The sequence below is a fragment of the Peromyscus maniculatus genome, chromosome 9 (genome assembly GCF_049852395.1).
Source record: "Peromyscus maniculatus bairdii isolate BWxNUB_F1_BW_parent chromosome 9, HU_Pman_BW_mat_3.1, whole genome shotgun sequence".
In the NCBI taxonomy this organism is placed as follows: Eukaryota; Metazoa; Chordata; class Mammalia; order Rodentia; family Cricetidae; genus Peromyscus; species Peromyscus maniculatus.
Window position 1 is genome coordinate 36,414,446 of NC_134860.1, and position 12,004 is coordinate 36,426,449.

Genomic DNA, 12,004 nt, shown 5'->3' on the forward strand with positions numbered 1-12,004 from the left:
TGGGGGTTGTGGATCTTCCTGGTCAGATGTTTACTCTGTCCCCTTAAGTGTAAGGACCTGAGACTTTTGGGAATTCCAGTATGTCTATTTTTTGGCAACTTTTTCTTCTTTCTTTTTTTCTTACTCCCCACCCCCAACCCCAGACAGGGTTTCTCTGTGTAGTTTTGGTGCCTGTCTTGGATCTCACTCCGTAGACCAGGCTGGCCTTGAACTCACAGAGATCTGCCTGGCTCTGCCTCCTGAGTGCTGGGATTAAAGGTGTGCGCCACCACAGTCCGGCTCTTTTCTCCTTTCTTGAAGGGGTCTCTTCACCCCCACCCCCCAAAAGCAGTAACATTACTCACTATGAAAGCCCACACTTTTAAGATGAACTTGGCTCAGGATAACACATGAAACTTGAGAAGAAAGGTGTCCTTGTTAACAAGTTGGGATGGTTCTTAGAGATGTCCTCACTTTAGAATCCATTTTCTCCAAATATAGTGATGGTGGGAAGTAGATTTGAACATGTGTATCTGTATCTTGAGACTCTTTTAGGAGAAACCAGGAAAGGGTCTTAGGATAAAAAAAAAATAGTTGGGCTTTTTAGATGGTTCCAGAAGAATTGATGTCATTTATGAACTTTGTCTATAAGCTGTGGTAAAGATTTAATAATTCTCTCTCCTGCCTGTCTCTGTGTCTCTGTCTGTCTGTCTGTCTCTGTCTTTCTCTCCTTCTGTCTGTCTCTGTCTCTCTGTCTCTGTCTCTGTCTCACTGTCTCTCTCTGTCTCTGTCTCTGTCTCTCCCTCTCTCGTGTGTGCGCGCACGTGCGTGCGTGTGTGTGTGTGTGTGTGTGTGTGTGTGTGTGTGTGTGTGTGTGTACATACATGTAGAGGCTAGAGGTCAACATTACATATCTGCCCTAATTGCTCTCTACCTTGTTTTTGGAGATAGGGTCTCTCGCTGAACCCAGAGCTCACGATTTGGCTAGACCAGTTCATGAGCAGGTCCCAGGAATCCATCTGTCTCCCCAATCACTGGGATTACAGGGGCCTGCTGTTGGGGCTTTTTATGTGGGTGATGGGGAGCAAACGAGGGTCCTCATGCTGTGTGGCAGACGCTTTCCTGACTGAGCTCTCTTTAGCCCTACTGCTAATACTCTTTATTCAGTTCTGTTCACCCGAGACTTTTGCTAGCTTCTGTCACTGTTTGTTTTTTTCACGTTTCTTCCCCCAGCTCTTTCTCTAACACATTGCAGGTCATTAGGAGGGAGGGCATGCTAACATGGATGGTGGTGGGAGGGGCTGTGGGAGGAGGAGAGGAGCAGCTGGGTGACCCCTATGTTTGCCCCCCGCCCCCAATCCCTTGCAGTTCCCTCAGCTCTTCCCGCAGGCACTCCTTGTCTGCTCTGTGCTGGCATCCTGCAAGCCCTGCCCACTGGCCTGCCTCATCTTTAATGTAGCCACCATGTACAAAAAGCTGTCAGAAAATGAAAGAGCAAGCTGTATTCTCAGAATGTTTGCCCCCGAGGAAACGGCGTGTTTGCACAAAATCCTATCTGACAGTTTCCATTTAAGCCAAGAAGCCTGGAGCCCCGCAGGCCCTAGGAAATATGAAAATTGGCACTTTGTGGGGCCGCTGCTGACGGTGTCTCGCTGTTGGAGCCCTGTCTGCCATGAGAGATCTGAATTTTTCAGATGAAGATTGCTGGCGGGCCCTGGGTGGCTGCTATTGCTGCAGGCACATCCATTCTTGTCACTGTGGGACCTGTTTGTCTGCCCCTCAAGGTCTCCTCTTTGTTTTTCTGAAATGTGATGAAATGGAACGTGCTCTTAAAAATCGATAATTTCTGGCGGTAGCCTAGGCAGGCTTACTGGCCTCAGCACCCATACTTCTGCCTCCTTTATCTCATTTTGGTTGATGTGACATTGGCAGTGACAACTTGGATTTCTTTCCCTTATTCTTAGTAGTCTTTCCAGATGCATTCCTTTTAATCACCTAATTTCTTTGCTCAGAAGCCGAAGACTCAAAAGCATATCAGCGATGTTGGTTTATTTTTCCTAAGCAGTGACTTTCCCACTTTGGATGACCAAAGCGATATAGTGCTAATTAAAAGAGGAAAAGAAGAGAGAGTTTAGAATTGTACACAGTAAAGAGTTTGTCACCGTATGACATGTATGCTGGGGGTAGGGTGGGGTGAATGGCTTCAGCCTATGAGTATCCAGCAGGAACAGCCTAGTAGCCTCATGGATGAGCGACAGATAAAGATTATTGTGGGGCTTACAAAACAGAGGCAGCTTGGAGTTTTTATAGGTTTAGGGCTCAGAAATGGTGCATCTGGTGGGCCTTGGTTTTGTAGAATGATCGTGAGTTAGTTATCTGTTAACCTCTGAGAGCCTCAGGGTTCTTAGCCATGGAATGAGGCTAGGGGCAATACCTCTCCCCCCAGAGTGCTGCAAGCTTGAGGATTCTGTTTCTAGTTGACTGTGTTTCATGGCAGGCATAGAAAATGGTGTTTGTACTGGGGTGGGCTACACACAGCCTGGCATACCTGGGCACTGGGTGGGTGGTAGTCCTAGACCCTGTGAGGACAGAAAGAGACCTAGCCTGCCCTCAGATGGCCAACAGGCTCAAGCTATCGGATTGCTTTACCTCTTTGGGGACTGGCATACTGTGGTCTCATTTGCTGTCCTTTGTGGTTGTAGATGTGGTTTTTGGTTTTAGGTTTTTTTAAATGCAAAATAGGGAAATATTTTCTCTTATTGCACAAGATTAACCCTCTTTCCCTAGGGCCCTGTGAAACGATAACCCACATCCTCTTAGCATTTGAAATATTTTCTGCTCTCCTTCCCCTTTTCTTACGGTTGTTTCTGGGCAATCTGAAGACATTGTGGGGCCAGATTTTGCCTGAGATGGATGGGGGAGCCCTGCCTTCCGCACTGGGGAAGAGCAGCTGGACCTATCTGCTGGTCTCTAGAGGATGAGATTGGCCATGCTCTTGGGCTAAACGTCCATGTGAGCATTGGGTCACTGCTATCACTGAAGTGAAGTTGGAATTTGATGGCAGCTTTGCTTGAGGTTTTAGGGAGGTGGCTGTTCAAGATGTGTAGTACGGCTTTGGTAGGGCTGGAGGGTGACCTCTATAGCGGTTGTCCCTGCTCGAATGCATGGGTGTGCTAGCCCATTGGTCAGCTCTCAGCTGGAAGCCCCGAATGCATGGGTGTGCTAGCCCATTGGTCAGCTCTCAGCTGGAAGCCCCGAATGCATGGGTGTGCTAGCCCATTGGTCAGCTCTCAGCTGGAAGCCCCGAATGCATGGGTGTGCTAGCCCATTGGTCAGCTCTCAGCTGGAAGCCCCGAATGCATGGGTGTGCTAGCTCATTCGTCAGCTCTCAGCTGGAAGCCCCTTGCTCCTACTGTGAACGGGGCAGAGGAGAGAGCAAATGAGAGCTAAGTGGATTTCTATAGGGCTAGATGTGCCATTGTGCCCTGCAGTTTTGGGAACCGACTCTTTCTTCTGAAGGCGGCTGGTTGAGAATTCACACCAGGTGCTAGCTAGTTGGCAGTGGCGATGATTTCACATGGTGTCACCTTATCTGAGAGGATGTCTGGGATCAGAAGACTGTGCTTTGGTCAGGGCTTTACAAAATGAGTCAATGTGAAGAGAGAGGCACCATTTTATTTTTCATGGAGGACTCTTTTCCAGTCCTGGTATTATGAGGTATGGGGAGGGCTGGAGAGATGGCTCAGAGGTTAAGAGCACTTGGTGCTCAATCATGAGGACCAGAGTTGGCCTCCTAGCACCCACCCTGGTGTCTCACAAATGCCTCTAACTCCAGTTTTACAGAGATCAGTGCCCTCTTCTGTTCCTCTTGGGCACCTGCACATACATGTGCACATACACTCACACTGACTCAGACATGTACACACCCACAAATAAAACAGAACTTAAAAAAAAAAAGTTTGGAGAACAGATTGGATTTTGGAGTTTAATTCCAATTAGCAATTAGTTATAATAAGCCTGCCAAGCACTATGTACCATAAAATAGCTTCTGGAGTTGGGCCAGCATGTAGAAACCCAGGGGCAATGCTCAGTTCTCCATCTTGCCCATGGCAGAGATCACTAACCAGCCCTGGGCTCCTTTCCAGGTGTGGCCTGGCAGTTCTTTTTAGATGCCCCTTTGGTTTCTAGTTTTAATACAAACCCTTCCTTTCCCTGGTGGGAAAGTCAAGGCCAATCAATCACCTACATAATTGCCTCTCTGGGAGAGCATCTCTGACTTTCACATGACCAGCTCAAAGTGTCTTTTGCAAATGTGTGTGTGTGTGTGTGTGTGTGTGTGTGTGTGTGTGTGTGTGTGTGTGTGTAGGCCAGAGGTCAACCTCCCATGGTGCCTTCTAGAACACTTAACTCTCATGTTCTTTCTGTAAGTCCCTCCTCCTCCTTTTAAAATATTTTATTCATTCATTCATTCATTCATTCATTGGTTTTTTTTGAGACAAGGTTTCTCTGTGTAACTTTGTGCTTTTCCTAGAACTCACTCTGTAGCCCAGGCTGGCCTTGAACTTACAGAGATCCGCCCACTTATGCCTCCTGAATGCTGGGATTAAAGGCGTGTGCCACCATCACCCAGCCTTCTCCTCCTCCTTCTTCCCCTTCCTCCTCTTCTTCCTCCTCCTCCTTCCTCTTCTTGTCTGATGTAGCTCAGGCTGGCCTCAAACCTTGACTTTCCTGAGAACTAGGGTTACAGACATGAGCACCTATCCAGTGTATGTGGTGCTGGGGATCAAACCCAGAGTTTTGTGCGTACCAGACAAGCACTGGTCTAGCTCAATTACACCCTCGGCTGCTTTTTATTTTCCTTATGTGTCCATGTATGAAAGGAGGCAGTTTATTTTGTATTTTGAATACATAAAGAAAGGAAAAGGGGTTGCTAGAAGAACAATAAAGAAAAGCATGCACACTTTCTAGAGGTTCCTTATCTTACTCAGAGGAAACATCCTCTTGTGGCCTGTAAGGTCACCTGAACCAGCCCTCCTGCGACCTCACTTGCACTGCAGCTTACCCCATCCAAACTGCACAGGCCTTACAATCTGGCCCCAGGGCCTTTGCACTCCCTCCCCCTGCTTGAGACAGTCTGTTGCAGCGATTCTACACTTCTGGGGCTTTGCTCAGGCATGAGCTCCTCAGAGAGCCCTCTTGTATTCTTTATTTCATCCCCTCACTGCTCTTGTGAGCTCTAGGGGGAACAGGTTTGTATCTGTCTTGTTCTCTGTTGTATCCCCACGACCTCCCAGTGTTCTCTGTATTAGTATGCTAGTGTGTGTGTGCATGCCAGCTATAACACAGGTGTGGAGGTCAGAGGGCAACTTGGGAGGTGGTTGTCTCTACCATGTGGGCCAGGCTTCGTGGCATATGCCTTCGCCTTCTGAGCCACCTCAGCAACCTTCTCTGAGCATTGGTGTGGGTACCATTTCCCAGTACAGACATGCCCACCGAGGGGGGGCACCTTGTACAGTACCCCAATCCCTCTCCCTTGCTTTGATTGTCTGATGCCCACATTCAGGTGGCAGTGAGGACTGAATGAGAAGGTAGGTTTGTTCAGCATGCGGCAGAGGAACAGGAGGTCTGTAAGGCAGGGCAGAGCTGGCTTGGAACTGGCCTGGCTAGCCGAATGGTAGAAAGGCTTTCTGTCTTACTCTTCCTGTTGCTGTAATAAAACACCCTGACAGAAGTAACACGAGGAAGAAAGGCTTTATTTGGTGCATAGTCTGAGGTTACAGTCCATCACAGTGGGGACGTCACAGCAGCAGGAGTTTGAAGCAACTGGTCCGTAGTGGAGAAACAGTAATGAATGCTGTGCTTAGTTAGCTCAGTTTCCTCCTCCTCCTCCTCCTCCTCCTCCTCCTCCTCCTCCTCCTCCTCCTCCTCCTCCTCCTCTTTTCATTGTTAAATATATATCTTGATCATCTTACCCCCAGCTTTCTCCTTTCTGTACAGTTCATGATCCCAGCATAGGGGATGGTACTACCCATAGTGGGTGAATGGTCTCACCTCAATTAATGCCATCCAGATAATCCCCCCCAGGCATGCCCAGAGTGATAATTGAGAGTAGCCATCATGCCTTCCTAGCCTACACAAACAGGCTTTTGTTTAGACATGGAGAGAAGGGTGTAATAGGTGGCACACAGGTTCTTCATAAAAAGGGTTTTCTACCAGTGCAAGGAAGAAACACAGAATACGGGAGCAGCTGACTTGGGGTCACAAAATGGGACACACAATGGGCTGATCCCCAGCCACCTGACATCCTGAGATGATGGAAAGCAGTGGAGTCTGTAGGACAGGAAGGCCAGAGTTCCAGGGAGGTGTCCTCTTCTCTTGGTGGACATGGGAACCGAGCCCAGCCTGGGTACAGGGGCTGGCCAAGGCAGAGGGCTTCTGAGATCTTCAACCTTCCTGTGTGGCTCCCAGAGCTCTTCGGGAGTGTATTTCAAGACAGGTTTGACCATTGGTAATGCCAGCTGGAGCCCGGAGGAACTTAGCTGTCACTCCCCACACCACCCACATTGAGCGTGGTACATACAGGGCGGGGCAGTGGTACAGTGGTCAGGGTTTTCTGGCAGCTGGCCCTGGTCAGGTTGGCTGCAGACATCACTAACAAATGAACATTTTTACACTTTTGTAAGGAGCTCCTAACACCTGGCCTCGCCTGCCCCTGCCCACCCCTAGGATGTGACTGTGGTCCAGCCTTCCCTTGTCAAGCCCCAAGACCCTACCTTGTACCTCTGGTACCTTTTGGGTGCAAATTGCCACCCATCCTAGTAAAGAGTGACAGCAGGAAGTCAGGCTTGTTTTCATGATGGAAGGCAGTGTTAAGGGTTGTCCCTACCTGGTTCTGGTTGACAGTACCAGGCCCCTTCCACCCTTTTGCTCACCTCCCACAAGGGAGCTCAGCCTATCTGAAAGGAGTTAGTGTTCCTATGTACTCACTTGTGGTGTCCCCGGAGCCTTCTGCTGGTAGAGGTGAGGCTATCTGACCTGACCTTTCATCCCAGTAAAACAAGCACCGAACGCTGCCCCACCCCCACCAGGCCAGCAGGTCGCAAACAGGAAGGTTGTGTATTTCCATTAATTCTGGCTTTGCATGCTTCGTTTCCTCTCTGGTTTCATGTTTTGGGTTCCAGATTGGAGAGCACGTGCAGAGACACAATTGACCTCTAAGTTTCCTGGGCTCCCATCTCCCAGATTCAGTATCTATAGGACAGTATCTTCAGGTAAACGGTGCTCTCATTGCTCGCCCGATGCCATTTTTCACCTCAGAGGTGCATGCTTTCCTTGTCTGGGCAGTGGACACCTTGCCACGTTTGCAAGTAGATTAGTAGTCCTTAGGCTGACCCCAAAGGGGAGGGATGAGCACCATTACTGTGCTGTTTTGCCAAGCTGAAGGCACCTGTCCTCACACTTTGCAAAGTACACTGTAGTGTTACCTCCGTGTGTAGGGGCAGGGGAACCTATGACAAATCCTGATGTACAAGCCCAGCTGTTTTGGCTGGATTGTGCACACTGAGGACAAATTGGGAAAAGCTGGTCCGAATCACCAGCTCTCTGTGCACCGAGGCGCTTAGCATCTTTTCATCCTCAGATGGACTCCTAAGGTGCACAGGATAGGTAGGACTTATTGACTGATGTGCCATAGTCTGCGTGTGATGCACCCCACGGCCATCCATGGTCACCCCTCTAGTTCCTGGAAATGCCTGTTTTGTCAGCCTCCATTGTTGGGTCTCAGTGTGTCCAGTGGGAACAGGGCTGCTTGCCATAGATCTTCCAAGAGGTTTTCCTAATCTAGCACCGCAGGGGGTGAGCGGTAAACAATGGCTGTCACTACCCACCTTTCCCCATCTCCGTAGTCAGGAGGGAGGGAGTGGCTCACCAGTGAGGGCTGGTGATGACATTCTACAATCTTTTCTAGGACGTCCTGCCACCTCAGAGCCCCGAGAGTCCAGACAGGAGGGGTAGCACGCGTGGATTGTGCCCTTTTTGCCCTTAGTAGCTCTCCCTTACACACATTGAGTAATTGAGACAGCCTTGGTTTCCTCCTCTGTAAAATGGACCTAATGACGACCTCAGGGTCATTATGGGTGTTAACTGAAGCCGTGTCTGCAGTATGAGCCAAGGCATGCACAGTCCTAGCACTTAGCAGGCTCAGGACCCATTAGCTGCTATCATTGACTATTAGAGAGTGCCACTCAGTCTGCAGTTTCTTTATGGACTGTGATTTCATCACTGTCACAGCCGTCCATTTAGGTAATGCAGGAGTGGAGACGGGCAGGGTAGGAGGGCTTGCTGCAGGCTGGCTCGCCAGAATCTAATCTCAGCAGCTTGTGCTCGGGGCCATGTCAGGTGTTGTTCCAGACACTTGGGGGAGTAAGCCGGTTGATCCTCACAGGACCTTGGCGGGGGAAGCATTCCCATCATCCCCATGTTACCGTAAGCGTATGGACACACAGAGAGCCCGAGGGTGAGGTAAGGGTGGATTTGGGAAATAAGCCCAGGGGAGCTGGTACTTCCTGCTGTTCTCTGGTCACTACCAGCTCTTTTGGCCTACAGGCTCAGATGAGAGAGACTCTCTTGCCCCTCCTAGCAGGTGTGGAGCCTCTGGAGCACCTGGGCCTGTTTCCTCTCAACTGACATGGTGTTCTGGGAGTGATTGGACATGTGGGTTATAGTCCTTCAGGTGTGAGCTGTAGGAGGACAGCAGGGTGGGGCAGGCTGATCCCTGCTGTCTTGGGGCTTTAGAGATGCCTGAGAATAGCAAGCCCACTCCCTGATGGTAGAGCGGTCGGTCGGGGCTAGCCTGCCTGTGGCCATGCTGTCTCAGGGGGCCTGGTGGCCAGGGACCTCTGCATACTAGTCCAGCTGTTTTGAGTTTGAGTTTCCATAGTGGAAGCATGAGTCAACCAGCCCTTTACAATTCCAGGTGACTGGGTGCGGGGGGTGGGTGGGGTGGGTGGTGGTGGTGGTGGTGGTGGTGGTGGTGGTGGTGGTGGTTGAAAAGGCGCTTGCAGGCTGCTGAAAGGGGCCTGGGCATTCCCTTATCACCACAGTTCTGCAAGTTCTTTTGAAGTTGGTCTTGGTGACCCAGTAGGACTGAGTCACACTGTAAACAGAATTAGTAGGCCTGAGCTCTTCTGAAGGACATAGATAATGCTTATGGAGGGCAGTCCCAGAGTGTCACTAGGTCAGCTGTCTCCCAGAGTACCTACCTCTCCCCCCTCCCCCTCCCCCAGTTCTTCTGGGGAAGCTTCCATCTGTAGCCCTGTTCCTGTCTCTTTCAGCCTTGCTTCCTGTCCTTGGTCCCTGCACCACTGGTCTGTGGTCACATGTCCTGGGGCTTCTCAGCAATGCAGTCTCAGGTCCTACGTTGATCTACCCTTTAACCAGGTCCCCAAGCAGTTCCTCAGATGGTAGAGAACCCACATAGATGACTCTCAGGCTCACACATCCACCTGAAGCTTGTCCTCTGTGGAGATTTGGGTTTCTTCAGTTTGCTTAGGGTCTCACAGGCGTGCATGCACTCAGGTAGTGTCTGTGAGGAGATCTGGGCTGCTTCTATAGTGTCCAGTGGCGTGAGCTTCTGGGTAGAATGCATTCCTTCTCCACAGAAGCTTTTTAGGATGCCTTAGGGTTCAGGTAGTTTCAACAGTCCCTTCTGGGCATTGGGGGAAATGGTCACATTCTTACGGCTACTGCAGATGGAGGGGCCAGATAGGACATCTAAGTATGCTGGGTTGAGGTGGGACTCCTGTTGGCCTTCAGGTTTGATTGTGAAACCCCAGAGGGAGATGACGCCAGACAATTGCCCCTCAGGAAGTTATCAGCTTTGAAAGGACACTGTGTGGCTTGTGTGTGTGTGTGGGTGGGTGGGTGTGGGTGTGGGTGGCTGGGTTGGGGGAGGGGAGCTAACTCCCCCTGCCTTATGCTAACAGTCCTGACCACATAGGACCTTAAAGACAATAGTTATGAAGACAAAACATTGTTCAGACAGAGTCATCTTTGGGTCCTTTCCCTCAGTGACATCTCTGAGAACACTGTTAAAACTGGACCCTGTTCAGTCTTAATCAGTTATTCCCCACACCCACCAGCCTCACTAGGGCAAGAAGCCCTGCCAGCTGCCTGTGAGGATGGGCCAGGATGATGCCCAGAGATGCATATAAAGATGTCACTCTGCCCCAGGCAGGCCGCATAGCCCGGTCAGGACTTTGGGGGCAGGGAAGAGGAACAGAACGTATTGGTTGCAAAGATGTGAAATGTACTCCCCCAGCAGGGAGGACGGGAGGCAGGGAGGAAGAAGGGTATCTGCCAAGCTTAATTAACAGTGGAAATTCGCTGTGGGGAGGAGGAGGCGATGTGTGTGTGGGGGGGGGGCAGGGGGTGCTGCTTTACTGGAAGATGGGACATGGGGATGCCAGGAAACGAAAGAAGCAAGCATTCCCCTCTGACAGTGGTGTCTACGGAGCGCAGGCTGAAGTGCCAAGCTGGATTGAGTTGAGCACAGACTTATGGGGGTGTGACTGGGAACATTTATTTGTGCTGGCTTTCCCAAGTGGGTATCTTTTCAAAACAATCCACCATAAAGTGGCTGGCCAGCTTTCCTAGTCCCCACAGAGAAAAACTGACAAAATCTAAAAAGATGCTTCCTGAGTTTAGAACTGAATATGGTTGTTAGAGGCTTGTTCTTCGCAGCTGTCTATGGATGGCCTGGTTATGTCTGACTTCAAGGGTACCATACAGTAAAGACGAGGACTTAAAAATTTACAGACTGAACAAGTTATATTTGTGCAATGTACACACACAAACACACATACATAACAACAAGTAAAGAAAAAGAGACCGCCGGGCAGTGGTGGTGTACGCTTTTAATCCCAGCACTCAGGAGGCAGAGCCAGGCGGATCTCTGTGAGTTCAATGCCAGCCGGGTCTACAAAGCAAGAACCAGGACGGCACCAAAACTACACAGAGAAACCCTGTCTCGAAAAAAAAAAGAAAAAGAGCCCTTGAATTTGAAAGAGAGGAAGGTGTAGGAGGGTACATGGGAGAGTTTGATGGGAGGAAAGGAGAGAGGAATGATGTAATTCTATTATAATCTCAAAATAGAAAAATTACTGAAAAAAGAAATGAGAATGTGAGAGGTGATGGACATCACCTGCAGTTGTTGATGACCAATGTGTAACATGTCGACGTGTGTGTGTGTGTGTGTGTGTGTGTGTGTGTGTGTGTGTGCGCGCGCGCGTGTGCGTGTGCTGAACCATCACATTGTGCGTGTGCTGAACCATCACATTATTGTACACTATAAATATGTGTAATTAATATTCTAACTAAAAATAAAAAAATTAAGAAACTAAAAAATTGCAATGTACCTTTTTTGATGCAAAAGTGTGTAGATGTGAAGTGCACAGCAAACCCTGTTGTAGAGCTGGGAGTGCAGCTCAGTCGTCCAGTGTGCACAAAACTCTGGGTTCAGTCCCCAGCACTGCATGAACAGGGTGTGGTGGTGCACTTGGGAGACAGAGGTAGGAGGGTCAGGAGTTCAAGGTCAGCTTCAGTTCCATAGTTCTAGGCTGGGGGTTTACTAGGGTAGATGGGGCTTGAAATATGGGAGCATGAACATGGCGTCTTCCTTTTTTATCTGGATCTTAGAATTTCAGAGATGGGTGGACTGCTTTGGGTTCTAGTGTCCTGCAGATGATGTACGCATGGCCCTGTGACTGTCATGCCAGGAGAGTGCTGCCCCCCCCCCCCCCCTGCAGACAGCATCATCAGCTACTGTGGAGATGCCAGAGGACACATTTCAGTCTAGTCTTGTCCTTTTGGAAGACTAGACACCTACCCATGCCTTCCTGCTTGACACCCAGACTCCCCCGATGTCTGGAGAATTCAGTGATGCCGTCCGGTCGTTGCTGGCCACTGGCCTCATCTTGTCACCCCCACTGCATGTTGTCCTGTTTTCCTCCCTCTTCGGCTCCTTGTC

The 12,004-nt window shown here is 49.9% G+C and overlaps 1 protein-coding gene across 5 annotated transcripts in view; it reads left to right on the forward strand.

The window, feature by feature from the left end:
- The window catches only part of LOC102921553 (disks large homolog 5), a 109,059-nt gene that overhangs the window by 29,681 nt on the left and 67,374 nt on the right, over positions 1-12,004 (forward strand). The gene's annotated exons all lie outside the window — the stretch shown is intronic.